A 21527-nucleotide genomic window follows, 5' to 3' on the forward strand; every position below is an offset into this window, starting at 1 on the left:
CTGTGGAAGCACAGCTACTTCAGCGTTGAGATACAAATTTAGAGGTTCTGCCGAGAATCCTACTTCAACGTTGGCTTCATGGACACAACGCTTGTTAACCAAAGCAGATATGGGATCAACCAAAGTTTATATTGGACACAATATACAAATTCTTGGAGCAATAGAATTACAAGCAATACATACTATTGCCTTACAACTTTAAGTAACTCTGGGTACCGTCTATTTTCGTTTTCATTTCCTTACCTAATTAATGTTAGTTAGTTCTAACATGAACATTTATGTATACAGTTACCACTGGATTCTCCTTATAATTATGATTGATCAAAGCAACGTTATTGTGTTTGATTCACTAAGGAAACAAAAGGACGAGTACCAATACATTCAAGACATGCTTAACTTGTAAAAATTCTGGACCATTATCTCTATGCAAAAGTTTGTTTCGTAAATTTTCAGCAAACACTTATTTTAATTTGCAGTGCATGGAAACAATTTTGTAAGACTTACTGTGGTGATTTCAAAGAAAAACTTACATTCAGTACAAGTTTTTCCGTATGTATGAAGTTTGCACATTTTGTACATTCTATAGCACGAATATTTCATAAATTTTTTATTCCACTAAAGTGCTTGAGACAGGAACAAGGGAATAATTGATGTGGATACTACATCTGTGAGCACATGCACCATTTCATGAGGGACAAGGTGCTATCAGACCGTATAGCCTGTATGTAAAATAAACCTATTAATTATTAATTATTAATTATTTTCTAGCTCCTTTTATTTAATTGTTGGTGTAACATTCACATATTTCCAAATTACAGATGTGACAGATTCATGAAGAACTCTTAGAGAAGGAAAGGCTTTTGGCAATCCAAGAAGTACTGATAGGATTTTTGGTGGATGAGGTGATAAATCCCAAAGGAGAATCTTATTACGATGGACATTCAGTAGCCGAACCGAGCAACACCACGACGAGAGGATCCTAAGAATTACGAGGATAAATTATTGTATAAGTACTAATTGTATTAATACTAGTTTGATGTGTATAATATACTAAGGATTGTATATATAGTAGTTAAATTGCTATTATGCATATACTATTATGAAATATTTATACGACATGCATACAATACGAGCGTATACATGTAAGTAGTGTAGGCTAAGGATGTCTACGTATTGGTGTGTATATATAAGTGAAGCAACAATTAGCATTAATATGGAAAAGAATTTAGGATAAAAAGAAAAAGGAGGTCTTTAGTCCTAGGTGAATGAACCGGGACTAAAGGGGGAGCCTTTAGTCTCGAAAGATCAGTCCCGGTTGGATTTTTGAGATATATGAGACTATCCAACTAATGCCCGTTTTTCCACTGGTGAAAGAGCAGTCAAACTTGGATTCTAGCACGCCTGAAGTGGATCCAGATGCTACCGCCCACACTAATTTTGCTCGTACAGAGGAATTGATGGTGTTGCCATGCATCTAGAACCATGTCGCCGACAAGCTTGCTCATATGTGCTTGATAGGCACCAATGAAGCGCTTAGCAAGTGGTTTGTTCCATATTTTCAGTCAAAACCCTTATATATGGCTAGAAACACCAAATTGAACATGAGTTGCATCTTTCCGTAACTCCAAATTTATGTGCCTTCTCTTAACTACAACTGGATGCAATATACTTTGATACATTATAGTGTAATATATTGGTGGAGACATAAATTTGCATGTCTTTACACTAGTAGAGAACTGGCCTTTAGTCCCGGTTGGTAGGGTGCATATCTCCCGAAAATCCATCCGGGATAAACCAACCGGGACAAAAGAGAGGGGGGGTCTTTAGTCCCGGGTCTTTCAACTGGGAGTAAAGGTCACCCTTTAGTCCTGGTTGGTGTCACCAACCGGGACTAAAAGGCCTGCCACGCTAGGCGCGGGACAGGCCCTTTACTCCCGGTTGGTAAAAGCAACCGGGAGTAAAGGGTTACCCTTTAGTCCCGGTTGGATTTTCCAACTGGGACTAAATGGCGCCCTGCATGGCGCCTGAAATTTTTCATGCATCACGTACGTAGTACCGCGGCCCTTTTGTTAACCTTTAGTAGTTGAGATTTTTTTTATAATGAAATCAACTAGTATTTAAACGAATGAAATTTGTAATTATACAATTACTATATATATACACAATTCATATACACAATTCAACTAGTACAAATCGATCTTAATTAGCGCGTATTATATATACAAATAAATGAAACTATATATCTACAATCTTCCCGTCGAGGTGTTGCTCGGAGCATCTAATTGCCGTCCATCGTAATAAAATTCTCCTTTTGGATTTACCACCTCGTCCATTAGGAATCCAATGAGACCTTCACATATTGCCGCTACTCTTTCTTTTTTCAAGAGTCCTTGTTGAATATTTAACATCTATAATTTAGAAATTTGTGAATGTTACACAAACAATTAAATATAAGGAGCTAGAAAATAATTAACTAGTAATAGTTTTATTTTACGTACTTTAAAGTTGTGTGTACTTATGAATTGTTTCCATGCGCTACGGATAAGAATAATGAATGATATAGTGTAACAGGGATAAAATTTAGGAAACAAACTTTTGCATAGAGATAAAGGTCTAGAATTATTACAAGCCTAGTATGTCTTGCATATCTTGGTACTCCACCGGATCTTTCCTCAACGAATCGAAGACAATGACATGACTTCTTTCAGGCTCAATTATAATAAGGATCCAGTGGAAGCTGTGTACGTAAAATGTTCATGCATATTAGAGCTAACTAACATTAATCGGGTAAGGAAAAAGACAACGAAAGTAGACGGTATACACAAACTTACTTGAAGTTGTATGGAAGTAGTATGAAATCCTTGAATATTTGTTTGTCTAGGAAATTGTATACTTCCACCAAGGTTTTTTCTGGTGATAATTGTATCTATTTTTGGTTAACTAAGGATGGATCCATGAAGCAAATATGTAGGTAGGCCTCTCGTCGGCACGTTTAAATTAGCATCCTATATAAAATTGAAGACAAAGTTAGTACGGTGATGCACGCAAAAAAAATACTGATATGAACCAAAATTTACATGTAGAGATAAACGGACACATACAGAACCCAAGCGTTGATCAGAGAGATGTCCAGGGCATCATGATGATAGACTTCGTATATATCCTTGAAGTCTAGCCACAGAACTTTCTCACCTTCGCCATAAAAATCTATCGGTTTTACCTTAAGGCCGAACATCTCCCTCGAGTCGGCGGACACCATCATGTACCATTGATGGAATTCGTACATCTTTGTTGATAGCTTCCGTACCAACGAAGGCCTTACTAGAGGTTTGCCTAGCTCATAAGTCCATCTCGGCTCAGGGAGCGGTGCAGTTGGCGTCTCAACTTGCCCTAAACATTCATCAAGTCCCAGACCTATTTCTTGCATGAATTTCAATACTTCTGCTTGTTGATCCAAGGGCATTGCTGCTACCCTTTGAGCGTCTTTTTTTGATAAATGCCCAAGGTCGGGGACAACACCACTGGAAGATGACTTTCCTTTCCTTTTATCCTTTTCATCAGCCTTTACTAAAGCCCGTTCATAGTTTGATAAGAGTGGTATCCTTTTCTTGGCTCCTTCTTCCATCCTAATAAAAAAGTTTAAATCTCTTCGATTTACTGGCGGTGGCACCATCTCCCTTGCTTTTTTCTTCGGCTTGTTTTTTGAACCACTCACTGGCCGCTCGTTTGATTTCTCCCCACTGTTCCGCATGAGTCATTGCTTCCCAGCATTCCTTACGAGTCACTTCAGGCTCCTTTGTTTTCTTCTTTCTCTGCCTTTGCTTGGGAGGTGGTGCTCGTGACTTCTTTAGTGGTGCTGTAGGTTCCTTGATCGGGGCTGCTATTGATCCCGGCGACGGTGATTGGGGAGGGGTGTTGTTATTGTCGTCGTCGCTCCCACCACCAGGATGTGGTGGAGATGGAGACCTTGATATAGCAGGAAGCAACGGTCCTGGAGCAGGTTGTGCAGGAGATAATGATCTCGAGCTATGAGGAGAAGGTCGCTGCTGGGGATCTACTTGGAGCGGTCTTGAGCTCTAAGGAGATGGCTCTGTGCCACGAATAATGATGTAGAGTTTTCACCATAGAATGATCCCATGAAGCGCTTCTGCCTGTTTCCTTTCCCCGTTGCCTCCTGGGAGGTCGATCTCTAGGCGTTCATATTGGCTATCAACAATTTGTTCTACGCGGACGCTGGCATAGCCAGGTGGAATCTCCATGCCATGACTGCTCTGCCCCGCCAGGGTTGGTAACGCACTCCCGTACGCTACCTGTACATATAGCAGAAGTAAACAAGTTATTAAACTCCGATCATGAGGCATGGATCAATTGACAAGATTGCATAAATATTATGTATAAGTATACCTTAATAGTGAGGTTGCTAACCGGTGCATGCAGCTCACATGTGGTGCGTTGCGTGATGGCATCCACGGGGAACCGTTGCTCCTCCACGGGTAACCTGGGCCTCTGCGCATCAGGGACCCCTGTAGAAGCACAACTACTCAAGAGGCATTGAGAAGGGCTGGCATAGTTTGGATTCGGCAATGCTCCAGATTGGGCCAACTCCGCAACTGCATGGGCCACTCGACGATTGATTTCCTCCAACATTATTTCTTCTTGTGCCTGCACTTTGGATTCTAGCATCTGCCGCCAGCTCTCCTTGATCTGTTCCATTCTTCGCTTGCGGCTTCTGTACGATGCGCTATCGCCTCGGAAAGCAAACTTCCACGGAACGATCCCGAACTCTCGGCAACGTTTTGGGTACTCGGGATTACCAAGGGCCAATGTGAGCTCATCATTCTCTCGGTCCACCTTCAACCTCCTAGCGTTAGAATCTTCAATGTTCTTCATAACACGTTCGGCCTTCTCACGTATTGTGTCATTGAATATCAATGTCCCATCCTCTTGGCTCAGGGAGCCTCCATGAGCATAATACCAATTTTTTGATCGTTCGGGCCATTCAATAGTTGCAGGTACGATTCCCCATTCGATCAGATCTTGTTCCATCTTCCTTAATTTGGGAATTGCTGTGCCATAACCACCTCACCCTAGATGATGATGGTACCCCTTCTGACCAACATTTGTAGTGTTGGTCAGGATCTTTTTCACACCATCTTCACTCCTCTTATATTCAACAAATGCCTCCCAGTGGTCCCTCAACTTTGGCCACATATTGAAGTCTGGAGTTCGGCCCTTCTTAATGTAGTTGGCATCCAGCATCTTCTTGAATGTTTGGAATTATGTAGCCATCTTCTTCAGCGTCCAGGCTTTCATATCCTTTTCAATACATCCTTCGGGGAATGTGAAATCTCTCTTGACATCTTCCCACAACATATTCTTTTCTATCTCCAGGAGGGCGTACGGATTAGTGCTTCTGCCCTTCCATTCTCTGATGCTGATAGGCACGTTGTCCCTTACGATTGCCCCAATCTGACTCACGTACTTCTTTGCTACTTTCTCGGGAGCAACCAGCCTGCCCTCTTCTGTCACTTCCGTGATGACAAGCCTCCCTTCCATCACCTTTCTACGACCTTGGGTCTTCTGCCCTTGCGTCGATCCAGAGGGCTAACAGTTCAAGATTCGTTAATTAGTACGTAGTAGTAACGGTGGTGTGAAACAATACAATTTATATATACCTCACCGGAACCTTCTGCCACGGCAAGGTGTTGCTGGGGCTCATGCTCTTCATTCCCATCGACGGACATGTTGAGGAACATGTCCGCCTGGGTGCCCTCTTCATCGGTGTACGATATTGGAAGGTTGTCGCCACTACCATCACCAGCGATCATCTGCTCCATGAGATACCTTTCGGTCTCGTCATCTGCCATTTCAACTACTGATTGAAACATACATGGAATCATACATGACAGTCATAGAAATCGCCTTAGTTATATGTACGTAAGGGTATATACATGAAATCATAAAATAACATGAATCCCACAAAGTTCGGAATGTTTATACAAATTTCAACAAATTAGTAGTACTTTGTACGAAATTCTACCAAATTTCTACTAATTTATACATATTTATAGGAATTTCTAGCAAATTACAACTAATTCGTACTAATTTTACAATAACATGAATCCCACAAAGTTCGGAATGTTTATACAAATTTCAACAAATTAGTAGTACTTTGTAAGAATTTCTACCAAATTTCTACTAATTTATACATATTTATTGGAATTTCTAGCAAATTACTACTAATTCCTACTAATTTGAATGAATTTCTACAAAATTTCTAACTAATTACTACTAATTCCTACTAATTTGATTTTCTAACTAATATACAAATATCTATTGATTTTGTAACTAATTTGCTAATTTGTATTCATTTTTCTAACTAAAAAATAAAAAAGGCCCTTGCTGACGCAAGTCGGTGGGCTTGCGTCAGCAATAGCCCTTCGTTCCCGACGCCAGTGCCGGCAGACCTTGCGCGGTCGACGGTGCCTAGGTTGGGCGACGAGGTGGCCGGGGCGGCGGGACGGCGGCGGTCGGGGCGGTGGGACGGCGGAGGCGGGGACGGAGCGAGGTGGCCACGGCAACGACTAATTTCTAACCTAGGCGGAGCTCTTTGTAATGGCACGCAGGACTAACTAATTACTAGTAATTACTACTAATTTCTACTAATTTTATTTTCTAACTAATATACAAATATCTATTGATTTTCTAACTAATCTACTAATTTCTATTTATTTTCTAACTAAAAATAAAAAAGGTCCTTGCTGACGCAAGCCGGTGGCCTTGCGTCAGCAAGAGCCCTTCGTTCCCGATGCCAGTGCCGGCGGACCTCGCGCAGTCGACGGTGGCCGGGGCGACGAGGTGGCTGGGGTAGCGGGACGGCGGCGGCCGGGGTGGCGGAGGCGAGGACGGAGCGAAGCAATGCCGGGCGGAGGCGGCCGGCGATGAGGGATGATAACGGAAACGGCACGCGCGACAGAGGCGGCGACGAGGAGGCCCCGCGACGGATGAGGGCATGCCGGCGACAGAGGAGGTGGCGTTGACGGAGGCGGCGACGAGGACGGAGGCGGCAACGAGGCCCCGCGATGGAGGTGACCCGCGGCGACGAGGTCGAGGGGGCGCGACAGAGGAGGATCTAGGCGGGCCGAGGCGATTGAGGAGGAGGTGGTCTGGGTGCGGGCGAGGCGGTCGGGCGACGGGACAATGATGGCCGGGGCAATGGGGGATGACAACGGTGGCGGCCGGCGAGGGAGGCGGATGGGCGGTGGCGGAGCAGGCGAGAGGGCGCGGGATCTTGGCAATAATTTGGCTAAGTGTAACTGGCGTGGGGTGTAGAAGAGGCTACAATGCCTTTTATCCCCCCCTTTTTATCCCGGTTCGTAATGGTACCCAGGACTAAAGGCCCTTTTGTCCCGGGTCCCATCACCAACGGGGATAAAAGGCCCACCCTTTTATCCCGGTTGGTGATGGGACCTGGGATAAAACGGTACATCCACCCGGTGGGAATCGAAACCTACACTTTTATCTCGGGTGCCAACACCAACCGAGACAAAAGAGCCCCTCCTTTTGTCCCGGTTGCTAACTGTAACCGGGATAAAAGGGTACGTCCCCGACGGGAATCAAAAACTATCCTTTTTTCCCGGTTGCAGTTGTAAACCGGGATAAAAGGGGGGCCTTTTGTCCCGGTTTCAATTGGCACCCGGGATAAAAGGGCCTTTTCCCACACTTTCATCTCCCGCCTGTTTTTTGGAAAATGATTTTATTTATGTTTTCACTGCATTTTAGGATGCAAAAACAAAAAACTTCACATATTTTGTACATGCAAAAATGTATTTAATTAGCGAGTATATTGATAATAAGTGTGATTTAGTCATTAATTCTATACCAGTTTGTTTAGCCTCTAAAATAATTATTTTACTGCATCGCTGTGATCAAGTAATTATTCAATTAAATAATTTCAATGCGCAAAAAAATCCATGTATGTATGTGGTTAACATTGTTCATGTTTATCTAATAAATCTTCACCTAACAAATTTAAGAACACATGAAATCATACATAGGGTAAATTAAAAATTGTATCAAGTACTACACAAAGGTCATGTAAATTTAGCGCATTACAATACAATGTTGTAAAATTTCTTCTTCACGAATGTTCCTTGATCATGATCGCGGCGTAAGTATGGAGCCTCTTCTTTAGATAGCAGGATGCCTGGATCAACTTGAACTGCGAATGGAGGCATGCCATCAAACTGATCATAATCATTTGATTGGTCTGTTTTATCCTCGACTCCCACGATTTTTCTTTTACCTGGAAGAACTATGTGGCACTTTGGCTCCCATGTCTCTTCTGGATTTCTCTTGGGTTTGCTACACATGTCCTTCACATAGAACACTTGATGCACATCATTGGCAAGTACGAATGGGTCGTCATTGTATCTAGTCTTGCTCAGATCTACTATTGTCATTCCGTACTGATCTTTGGTTACGGCAGTTAGCTTCACCCAATTGCAAAGAAATAGAGGGATGTACAACGGTCCATATTCGAGTTTCCATATCTCCTGTATGAAATCATAATACGACTCCTTGGTATTATTTCTATCTATGGCATCTATGCGGACACCACTATTCTGGTTCGTGCTTTTCTGGTCCTAGGCTCCGTGTAAAATGTATAACCATTTATCTCATAGCCTTGGAATTTCACGATTGTGCTAGCAGGTCCCCTGGCTAACCAAGCGAGCTGTGGGTGAATCTCAGAGTTACACATAAGCTGTTGGCGCAACTAGGAGGGAAAAGTTTCCATGTGATGACGTGTAAGCCAAGCATCGGATTTGGTCGGGTTTTTGGAAACTACCATCTGCCTGTGCTGCTCGATATATGGAGACACAAAGGATGATTGTTGTAGAACAGTATAGTGTGACTTGTCGAACAAATCAATATCATTGCTCAAACTTGATTTCCTTCCAAGGATGCCCGTTCCCCGGAGCCTCCCCTCTTGGCGTGAAGTTGGAACCCCAATCGAGTCAATTGAATCAATAAAATCAACACAAAACTCGATCACCTCCTCTGTTCCATATCCCTTGGCGATGCTTCCTTCTAGATGGGCACGATTCAGAATATAGTTTTTTAGGACTGCCATGAACCTCTTGAAAGGCCACATATTGTGCAGGTATACAGATCTTAGAATACCAATCTCTTTTACCAGGTGAACCAGTAAGTGCGTCATAATATTGAAGAAGGATGGTGGAAATAACAACTCAAAATTGACAAGACATTGCACCACATCGTTCTATAGGTTTGATAGCTTGGATGGATCGATTGCCTTCTGTGAAATCGCATTGAGAAACGCGCATAGCTTTACGAGCGGCAACCGGACATTTTTTGGTAGAACACCTCTCAGTGCAACCGGAAGCAACTAGGTCATCAACATGTGGCAGTCATGGGCCTTGATATTTGTAAACTTCTTTTGTTTCATATTTATTATTCCCTTTATATTCGAGGAGTACCCAGACGGGATCTTCATACTATTCAAGCATTCAAACATGCTATCCTTCTCTTCCTTGCTGAGAGTGTAACTGGCAGGACGTAAGTAGTGCTGTCCATTATCTCTCTTTTCCGGATGTAGGTCATCTCGTTGCCCCATGACTTTCAGATCCTGTCGTGCTTCCAATGTATCTTTCGACATCCCATAAACACCCATGAAGCCTAGCACGTTCACGCAAAGATTCTTCGTCAGGTGCATCACGTCTATTGCATTGCGAACCTCTAGGATTTCCCAATAAGGTAGCTCGATATACGGAGACACAAAGGATGACTGTTGTAGAACAAATCAGTATCATTGCTCAAACTTGATTTCCTTCCAAGGGTGCCCATTCCTCAGAGCCTCCCCTCGTGGCGTGAGGTTGGAACCCCAATCGAGTCAATTGAATCAATAAAATCAACACAAAACTCGATCACCTCCTCTGTTCCATATCCCTTGGCGATGCTTCCTTCTGAACGGGCACGATTAAGAACATAGTTTTTTAGGACTGCCATGAACCTCTCGAAAGGCCACATATTGTGCAGGTATATAGGTCCGAGAATACCAATCTTTTTTACTAGTTGAACCAGTAAGTGCGTCATAATATTGAAGAAGGATGGTGGAAATACCTACTCAAAACTGACAAGACATTGCACCACATCGTTCTGTAGCTTTGATAGCTTGAAGGGATCGATTGCCTTCTGCGAAATCGCATTGAGAAACGCGCATAGCTTTACGAGTGGCAACCAGACATTTTCTGGTAGAACACCCCTCAGTGCAACCGGAAGCAACTGGGTCATCAACATGTGGCAGTCATGGGCCTTGAGATTTGTAAACTTCTTTTGTTTCATATTTATTATTCCCTTTATATTCGAGAAGTACCCAGACGGGACCTTCATACTATTCAAGCATTCAAACATGCTATCCTTCTCTTCCTTGCTGAGAGTGTAACTGGCAGGACATAAGTAGTACTGTCCATTATCTCTCTTTTCTGGATGTAGGTCATCTCGTTGCCCCATGGTTTTCAGGTCCTGTTGTGCTTCCAATGTATCTTTCGAGGTCCCATAAACACCCATGAAGCCTACCACGTTCACGCAAAGATTCTAGGATTTCCTAATAAGGTAGCTCCCAAAATATTGACCTTTTCTTCCACATGGGTGCACGTCCGTTATCGTCGTTCGGAACAGGTTGGCTACCATGACCCTTTTCAAAGACTACATTTACATCCTTTATCATCTTGAAGACACGTTTTCCATCACGGTGTGCAAGTTTTTTATGATGATCTGGCACCCCTTTGAAATGCATCCCGCTCTTTCTCAGCTGGTGGTGAGTATGGAGAAATCGACGATGACCCATATAGATGACCTTCTTACAGTGCTTCAAATACATGCTGTCTATGTCATCTAAATAGTGGGTGCAGGCCCGATATCCCTTATCTGTCTGTCCTGAAAGATTACTCAGTGCAGGCCAATCATTGATGGTTACGAACAACAATGCTCGTAGATTAAAGATCTCTTGTCTATTCTCATCCCACACACGTACACCTTCTTCCTTCCAGAGCTGTAAAAGGTTATCAACCAACGATCTTAGGTACACATCAATATCGTTGCCGGGTTGTTTTGGGCCTTGGATAAGCGCCGGAATCATAATGAACTTCCACTTCATGCATAACCAAGGAGGAAGGTTGAACATACATAGGGTCATAGGCCAAGTACTATGGCCACTACTCAACTCACCGAATGGATTGAATGCATCAGTACTTAAACCAAACTTTATGTTCCTTGCTTCACTTTCAAAGTCCAGGAATGCTGTATCAATTGATCTCCGCTGGGCACCATCTACGGGGTGTCTCAGCATCTCATCTTCCATACATTCTTCTTTGTGCCATCACATCAACTTAGCATTCGCCTTGTTTCTGAACAAGGGCTTCAAGCGTGGTATTATAGGGAAATACCACATCACCTTCGCGAGAACTCTCTTCTTGGGAGACTGCCCCTCGACATCACCAGGATCATCTCACCTGATCTTATACCACAGCGCTTCGCAGACGGGACAAGCATCCAATTTCTTGTATTCATCACCACGATAGAGGATACAGTCATTAGGGCATGCGTGTATCTTCTGAACATCCAATCCGAGAGGGTAAATAATCTGTTTAGCTTCATATGTTGTGGACGGTAATTCATTATTCTCGGGAAGAATCTTCTTGACAATGTTCAACATCCCTAGAAATATCTTATCGGACACACCATTTTTGCCTTCCATTGCACAAATTCTAGTGTCGTACCTAGTTTTTTATGGCTCTGCTGGCAATCTGGGTACAACAATTTTTGGTGATCATCTATCATGCGCTGCAACTTTGCTGCTTTCTTCTCAGTTTTGCAATCTCTGTGTGCATCTCGTAGCACCTGACAAAGGTCATCAGTAGGGCTATTTTCTTCAAACTCATCTTCATCAGCCTCGCCCATTGTAGTATCTGCAAAAGCTTGGCCTGCAACCCAGTCCGGAATGCTGTCATCTTCCTCCTCCTCCTCGCTATCTTCCATTAACACCCCTCGTTCACCGTGCTTGGTCCAAACCAAATAGTTAGGCATGAAACCGTATCTAAACAAGTGACTGTGAATAGTCCCCCAGGAATCCTTTGAATACTCCTTCTTGTTATTGCATTGGAAGCATCGACAACATACGAACCCATTCTCTGGCTTGTTCGCTTTGGCCACTTCGAGAAAATAATGCAAGCCATCAATAAACACATTGCTCCACCTGTCTGCATTATACATCCATTGCCGATCCATCTGCATCGTATTACGCATGAAAATGGATTACACTTGACAATAGATTATGCGTGAAAATTGATTACACTTGAAAATAGATTACGCATGAAAATTGATTACCCTTGAAAGTGGATTACGCGTGACAATTTGAAAGCATGTCAAACGTTATAGTGCAAATAATGCTGAAAGTTTAGATATAGATACAAATACACATATTTAAATTAAAGATCCAAAAAACATGATACAATACAACAAGCCATCCACTGGTTATTATCTAGGAGGACTTTAAGCATCCTTGGGCGGTGAAGACGAAGGTTCCGCTAACCCAGCCTCATTCTATGGTTTATTTGTACCACTTGAAACGGTTGTACTAAGTGGACGTGAAACACCCGGGACTGAGGGTGGAGCATAACGACCACCAAAAGGAGGTTCCTAACCCACGACAACATCTTCTTCATGACGTTTCTGCAAATAACGAAGCAATGCTTTTTCCAACGCGCTCATTTTCTTCGGCTTATGCTGAGGGCCAAGTATGATTTTCCCCTTGCCGAAAGAGGAACGACGATCGCCCCCACCATCGCCACTTTCTCCAGTAGCAGAAGCCATCTGTGTAGAAAAATTCTTACCTTAGCACTGCAGAAGTTGTTGAACTTGAAGACCGTGATCATCTCGCGAGCACGTTCTCAACTGGGCGGCACCGCACTTCGTCATGAAAGAGGTTCGATGCTACTGAAAAGGGGACATGGTCACGATGTCTGTATCCACAATTTCTCGTAGAATCGAACCTCCTTCTTGGCATACGTTGCTGCTCGGCGGAGAACATCCTCGCAGAGACGAACACGGTATGCAAGTTCAACAAGTATGGATTTGAAAAACCATATTGAAGTTGATAAGTTAACAAGTAGTATAAGCCATCTATGTACAAAAATTCTTACCTTAGTACTGCAGAAATTGTTGAACTTGAAGACCGTGATCATCTCGCGAGCATGTTCTCAACTGGGCGGCACCGTATTTCGTCATGAAAGAGGTTCGATTCTACGGAAAAGGGGACACGGTCACGATGTCCGTATCCACTCTTTCTCGTAGAATCGAACCTCCTTCTTGATATACGTTGCTGCTCAGCGGAGAACATCCTCGCCGAGATGAACACGGTATGCAAGTTCAACAAGTATGAATTTGAAAAACTATATTAAATTTGATAAGATAAACCGTCTAGATAAGGTAGCATCATTCTTAACCCACTACAACAATACATACTATATATGACATATCAATCTCCCTCACATTCTAGCTCAAAATACCTCTCCATTTTCTACTTCATCACATTCTAGCAAATAAACTTAATTTCCATCTCCAAAGTATAAATCAAAACGTAAGAAGAGGATGAAGTAGCAAACCTTCACAACAGTTGTGTTGGCTGAGTGAAATTCTCACGAAAATGAGGGAAAAAATTCGGGCAGCACCTCCCTTGCTTCGGCACTACCGGAGAGTGGTGAAACTCAGCTCTCTGTCTATGTGGTGGACTGGCTTGGGCTGGAGGAGGAAGAAAGGCCTCCGTCTTGGTATATAATGGGGATGAGTTTTTATCCCGGTTAAAAACTCCAACCGAGACAAAAAGAAACACCTTTTATCCCGGTTGTATCCCGGTTGGAGCCTCCAATCGGGACAAAAGGGTCACCCCCGGAACTAGCCGTTGCAACCGGGACTAAAGGGGAGCCTTTAATCCCGGTTGCAAATACCAACCGGGAGTAAATCTCCCCTCCATTTTTGCCTATCGTGGTGCACTCCCTTTTGTCCCGGGCCAACTTTAAACCAGGACAAAAGGAGCCGTATCGAAAGTCAGTTCTCTACTTAGTGTTAGATGAATGTTTCATTTGATCGCTTCTATATGGTAACCATATTCAACCCAAACTCATCGTGGAGACAAAGACGACAGTGCTTAAGCTCAGCTCAGCTCAAAGCAAATGACATAACAAGGCAATAGAAATCCTTAAGTTTTATGGGTACTTAATGCATATATTCTTGCAGCATTGAATTTGCATCTTTACAATTTTAGATTGGCATTGAATTTGCATGTTTACAATTTTAGATTTCCTCATCTCATACATTAAGGTGCTGCACATGGAGCGCAACTTCTCCAAAGATAAACTCCATCCATCTCCGCTCATATATACCTGTGCCTTCCTCTTTCTTCTCATATACCTTCACATTTAGAACATGGGAGCCGTTTCCGTCCTTAACTACAAATGCTTTGCTAGAATATTTCCAGATCACCCTCACGAAACATTCATCAATCATAGCTTATTCGGAATGAGTGGCATCTGTAAATCTTATTCTAGATTCCAAGAGGTGGCTCGTGGTCAGACTGTCGCGAATTGGCCAATCCAAATGAAAAGTAGAAACTGTTTGGTTAGGTCCCTAACCATCTGTTCCTCTGTTCCTCTGGACGGGACGCAGTCTGCCATCACACGTATTGGACAAATTGAGTGACCAACAATTTTCTCCTTAGGTCCAAACAAAGACACGTAGAGTGCAGAGGTGGCTCGTGGTCAGACTGTCGCGAATTGGCCAATCCAAATGAAAAGTAGAAACTGTTTGGTTAGGTCCCTAACCATCTGTTCCTCTGTTCCTCTGGACGGGACGCAGTCTGCCATCACACGTATTGGACAAATTGAGTGACCAACAATTTTCTCCTTAGGTCCAAACAAAGACACGTAGAGTGCAGCAGATCACGTTTGCCTGGCAATTAATCTTCGAAGGATGCAACATCATCCAGGATTGTGGGCAGGCCAGTTGTGTAGGGGGTTTCGACCCAAACTAGACTTTCAAGCTTTTGTATGTATTTGTTGGGATTTTGGATTTTGTTCAAATTTCAAATTTGAATATATTTAAACTTTAAATGGATTTGATATTTGGATAGGTTTAGGCTTAGGATCATGGAAGTTTCAAATACTACATTCATGTGAGGATTTATGCATTTTTGAAGTTGAAGATACTTTTAGCTATTTAAAATTAGTGAAATAAATATAATTCCTTGAATTTTAATCAGAATTAAAAGTCCAAAGTTTCAATGATGCTAAAAAGCAGGACGTTACAGGTATTAAGGTTCATTTTCCAAAACCTATTAGTATCCCTTTTTTCTTCGAGGTGTTTTGGTTGTAGTTTTTCGCGTGAGATACTAACGAGGGAGTTTATGCGTTCAAAGACTAGATCCTTTATTCGTTCCATTCTTGAGCGCACATAGCGGCTGCATCTGCAGTCTAACTTGTGCTAGTTGTGCTCATGATTTTTCATGTGTAATCCTTAGTCAGTTCGCTGCCTGCATTTTTGCTATTGATGGAACCTTCTATTTAGGAGAGAATCACTAGTCTAGGATTATGAGTCATTGGGAAATAGGGATCAAGCTGTTGCTTCGCAATCGTTCTGAATAACATAAAGAAACCACGCGTGGGTAGAAACATTTTTTCTTTGATGCTTGAACTTCCTGAAACTTGGTACCACCTTTCACGATGGCTGCCAGAGAACTATACTGTGGTCACTGGTAGAGAATTGGCCTTTAGTCCCGGTTGGTAGGGTGCATATCTCTCGGATATCCATCCGGGATAAACCAACCGGGACAAAGGGGGGGTCTTTAGTCCCGGGTCTTTTAACCGGGAGTAAAGGTCCCCTGAAATGTCTTATCGGAAACACCATTTTTTGCCTTTCATTGCACAAATTCTAGTGTCGTACCTAGTTTTTTATGGCCCTGCTGGCAACCTGGGTACAACAATTTTTGGTGATCATCTATCATGCGCTGCAACTTTGCTGCCTCCTTCTCATTTTCGCAATCTCTGTATGCATCTCGTATCACCTGACCAAGGTCATCAGTAGGGCCATTTTCTGCAAACTCATCTTCATCAGCCTCGCCCATTGTAGTACCTGCAAAAGCTTGGCCTGCAACCCAGTCCGGAATGGTGTCATCTTCCTCCTCCTCCTCGCCATCTTCCATTACAACCCCTAGTTCACCGTGCTTGGTCCAAACCAAATAGTTAGGCATGAAACCGTATTTAAACAAGTGGCTGTGAATAGTCCCCCAGGAATCCTTTGAATACTCCTTCCTGTTATTGCATTGGAAGCATGGACAACATACAAACCCATTCTCTGGCTTGTTCGCTTTAGCCACTTCGAGAAAATAATGCAAGCCATCAATAAATGCCTTGCTCCGCCTGTCTGCATTATACATCCATTGCCGGTCCATCTGCATCGTATTACGCATGAAAATGGATTACACTTGACAATGGATTACGCGTGAAAATCGATTAAAGATCCAAACAACATGGTACAATACAACAACATGAAGATCCAAATACACATATTTAAATTAAAGTCCCAAACAACATGATACAATACAACAAGCCATCCACTGGTTATTATCAAGGAGGACTTTAAGCATCCTTGGACGGTGAAGACGAAGGTTCCGCTGACCCAACCTCATCCTTAGGTTTATTTGTGCCGCCTGAAACGGTAGTACTAAGTGGACGTGAAACACCCGGGACTGAGGGTGGAGCATAACGACCACCAAAAGGAGGTTCCTGACCCGCGGCAACAGCTTCTTCATGACGTTGCTGCAAATAACGAAGCATTGCTTTTTCCAGCGCGCTCTTTTTCTTCGGCTTATGCTGAGGGCCAACTATGATTGGAACCTTGCCATAATAGGAACCACGATCGCCCCCACCATCGCCACTTCCTCCAGTAGCAGAAGCTATCTATGTACAAAAATTATTATCTTAACACTGCATAAGTTGTTCAACTTGAAGACCGTGATCATCTCGCGAGGATGTCCTCAACTGGGCGGCACCGTACTTCGTCATGAAAGAGGTTAGATGCTACGGAAAAGGGGACACGGTCACGATGTCCGTATCCACTCTTTCTCGTAGAATTGAACCTCCTTCTTGACATACGTTGCTGCTCGGCGGAGAACATCATCGGAGAGATGAACACGGTATGCAAGTTCAACAAGTATGGATTTAAAAAACCATATTGAATTTGATAAGATAAACCGTCTAGACAAGGTAGCATCATTTTTAAACCACTGCAATAATGCATACTATATATGACACATCAATCTCCCTCACATTCTAGCTCAAAATACCTCTCCATTTTTCTACTTCATCATCACATTCTAGCAAATAATCTTTTCATCTCCAAAGCATAAATCAAAGCATAACACGAGGATGAAGTAGCAAACCTTCGCAACACTTGTGTTGGCCGAGTGAAATTCCCACGAAAATGAGGGAAAAAACTTCGGGCAGCACCTTCCTTGCTTGCTTCGGCACCGGTGGAGAGTAGGTGAAGCTCAGCTCTCTCTGTCAATGTGCTGGACTGGCTCGGGCCGGAGGAGGAAGAAAGTCCTCTGTCTTGGCCGTATATAATGGGGATGAGTTTTTATCCCGGTTAAAAACTCCAACCGAGACAAAAAGGAACACCTTTTGTCCCGGTTGGAAGTTTAGTCCCGGTTGGAGGCTCCAACCGGGATAAAAGGGTGTCCCTTTTATCCCGGTTGGAGGCACCAACCGGGATAAAACGTTTAGTCCCGGTTGGAGTCTCCAACCGGGATAAAAGGGTCCCGCCACCGACAGCTCCCCACTAGCCGTTGCAACCGGGACTAAGGGGGCCCTTTAGTCCCGGTTGCAATTACCAACCGGGAGTAAATCTCTCCTCCATTTTTGCCTACCGTGGCGCACCCCCTTTTGTCCCGGGCCAACTTTAAACCGGGACAAAAGGGGGCGGATCGAAAGCCAATTCTCTACTAGTGTGTAGTGATGAACGTACCATGATGATGCATGAAGAGACCTTTTTTTACAAATTCACAGGGCGCTTCGTTATTCAATTGATGGAATGTTGTATAAAGTAACTTCATGTGGTTGTGTCTTGTAATGGTCGCGGAAGCAAAGCTTGGTGACATCTGCTTTGTGGATAACTCACTTAAGGTGTCTAAAGAAAAACTTCTTTACTATGAAAATTCCAATGATAAACAAGACTGTGACAGGATGAGTGCTATTAACAAAATTTCTATTGAAAAATATATATCTACAGGGCCATCATCTGGATGTATTGATTCTACAGGGATGGTCACCCACGATGCTCCTGCCTCTGTTGGGACTCGAATATCTTATCAAGCTCACGCTTTGGTTATAGTTGGTTTATTTTCGTCTACAACTTTCAAGTGGCAGTAGTATGTTCATTGTAATGTACACTGAAATTTGATTAGGACATTGTGACTCAGGACGTAACTATTCTTGAGATATCAATGTTATCACCATATCTCTTTGTACTTGTCACTAGACCTATGCAGTATTAGCTTCATACTGCGAATCCAAATTCAAATCCGTATATGTTTTGTTACATTTTGCAACCATAGTATACATAGGATGTCTATGTCTATATTTTTGTTTAAAAAAGTGATACTATCTCAGGAAAATGCTACCCTTGTCTAATTTCAATGAATTGAAAAGTGTGCTGGATAATCCTTTGTGTATTTAACTCCAAACCCGCAACATCCATTTTGGTAACTTGCAACTGACAACATATTTTCATCTAACTACCAACTTATTAGTAGACCATCAATGCTTGTTGGTGTAAATATGTGACTCAAATTTCCATCAGAGGAAAAATGAAGCTCCTGTAGTTAGTGTTATCAACACCAGCAATAACTTGGTTCTTCAGTAAAAGCAACTCCAGCAACAGGGAGCCATGAGGAATCGGGGGATCAACGGCTAGACCTTAGGACACTAATGATGGGAAACATCGATGGCAGAATTATAACGAAATCGCTTTCTCTCGGACTTTATTACGTACTGGTTGTTCCTTTATTATACCTTCTCAATCTTAATCATGTATAATGAAAGGTAGTGCAGTGTAAAAACTCCGAGGGGGACGTGATGAGAAAGCTTTTGACCAGAATGGAGCATGGGCCCATGTTACCAGTAATAAAGCATAAAGGTTTAAGTTCTAACTGGCTACAATGGATGCAAGCTATATTCAGCTCAGGTACCTCTGCTATTTTGCTGAATGGAGTTCGTGGAAAAACTTTCCAGTATAAAAGAGGGGTCAGACATAGAGGTCTTCTGTCACCTCTTCTTTTTGTGCTAGCAGATTATCTTTTACAAACTCTCCTGAAAGATGCAAGGAGGCAAGGGGTGTTTCAGCTTCCAGTGCCCCCTTCCTACAGTCAAGATTTCCCTTTCCTCCACTATGCATATGATACTCTTATTATCATGGAAGGCTGCCCCAACCAACTTCAAGCTCCCAAGGAAATTCTTCAGTCCTTTGCCCATTCTACTGGTCTTCGAGTCAACTATTCAGAATCAATGATGGTGCCTATCAACATTGCAGAGGAAAGGCTGGCTTTCTTGGCTAAAGTTTTTGGGTGTGCAGTGGGCACACTTCCTTTACTTATCTGGGTCCTCCTTTGGGCCTCACTAAGCCTAGAATAGAGGAGTTCTTTTTCATGGTTTCTAGATGTTACAAAAGAGTTGTATGTACCTCCATTTACCTCTCCTACGCTGGGAGATTAGAGCTGATAATTTTAGTATTCACAACTCTTCCCATGTTCTTCATGAGCACTTTTTTGATGAACAAGACAGTCTATAAGCAGATTGATAAATTTAGAAAGTGTTGTTTATGGAGAGTATCAGACATAAACAACAAGGCCCCTCAGTCATTTAATTTGCCATGGAGTTTTTTCTGTATAATGTATTCATGCGAGATTATTTCCTTTCTTTCCTGGACTATACTGACTCGGGAAAATTTATTAATTAATTGAATATGTACTGGAATTCAAATTAATTGCATCAGATACTGGAAAAATTATTAATTAATTGAATATGTACTAGACGCCAGTGGTGCAAATGTTTCTAGTTTGCTACTGTCTATGCACATGACTTATCATGCCATGCGTCTGTATATATACTGCTAGGTGTCACTTAGGGTCACTGCTATATACGCAATGCACTATATCGTAGTTTTCATACAAAATCTCCAATCGGTAGCTGAATGTGCATATGTACACAGCAACTCAGCAACTCCACAGTAGCTAGGCTTATGAGACGTCGGGAGTAGTCAACTTTGAATGAGAATATGGAAATGCTTGACAGTTTTGGCTGTTCCCTCCGTCCTAAAATCTCCTGCATGCTCCCGTTAAAGATGTGCTACAAAGCGCCCGGCTCCAAGAAGTATGAGGCAGTATATCACGGAGGTCTTCGATCCGGAACAATGCTGCAAGATGCGCACATGTATGCAGTTTTAATACTCGGTCGCAGAATCCTGCAGAGGCCACAAAAAACATCAACAAGTATTACCATTTACTAATGCTTAAAATGCTGGAGACACCATATATAAGGACAGAAATATGAACCAGCATTGTGCGATGCCTTGGCAGCAATGCTGTTATTTCCATTTGAAGTTGGATCACGGTCAAGGAGTTAAACCAACCCGCACTAGTGGCTACGAAAATATGGACCATTATTTTGACCGCCGCTTTAAAATGCTCATGTGTCTCCACATATATTGGTTTGTGAAGCCATGGCATATGTGCAGTCAAGCGATTGTGTTGCAAGTGGTATAACCTCTTTGTCCAGACAGCCATGTCAATTCTACCACCGCATATTCACCACTTGGCCTGTTAATTTGCAGCTTTGGTTACAGATGTTGGAGTATGAGGCATTAGGAACCACGCTGCCGCATTCTCCCTCTGCCGAGCCAAAAGAAACAGCATTTCGATCAGAATACTTGTTCTTTGGTCTAAGGAATAATCAATATGACCCTAGTCCCTAGAACACCAAGCCTGTTGGTTGGTGGCGCCTTTGGCGGAACAGACCATGTCTATATGGGGTCAATGATGATGCATACAGCAGAAAAGCTTATATAGAATTTACAGCATGGATGAGCAAATAACATGTATTTTTTTCAGTTAGGTTTCACATCTGATCTTCGGTTTTCTGCTGGAACCAGTGTATAGGCAAAGACTTCCCCTTTCCGTTTGCAAGCCTTTCCAAATACTCACCTGGGATGACTTTGCCAGGCAGCAGATCGAGGCCTCAAACTGTTTCTGGTTTTCTAAAAACTCCAAACTAAATCAACACAAATAATTGTCAACACACCACTCTGTTTAATTTATTGCTAATCCAAAACCTGGTCGACGACTCATATTTGCCCAGAGATGTATGTTTGGGTTATTATCTCTCATTGTTAGAATATTC

The sequence above is a fragment of the Setaria italica genome, chromosome IX (assembly GCF_000263155.2).
Source record: "Setaria italica strain Yugu1 chromosome IX, Setaria_italica_v2.0, whole genome shotgun sequence".
NCBI lineage: Eukaryota > Viridiplantae > Streptophyta > Magnoliopsida > Poales > Poaceae > Setaria > Setaria italica.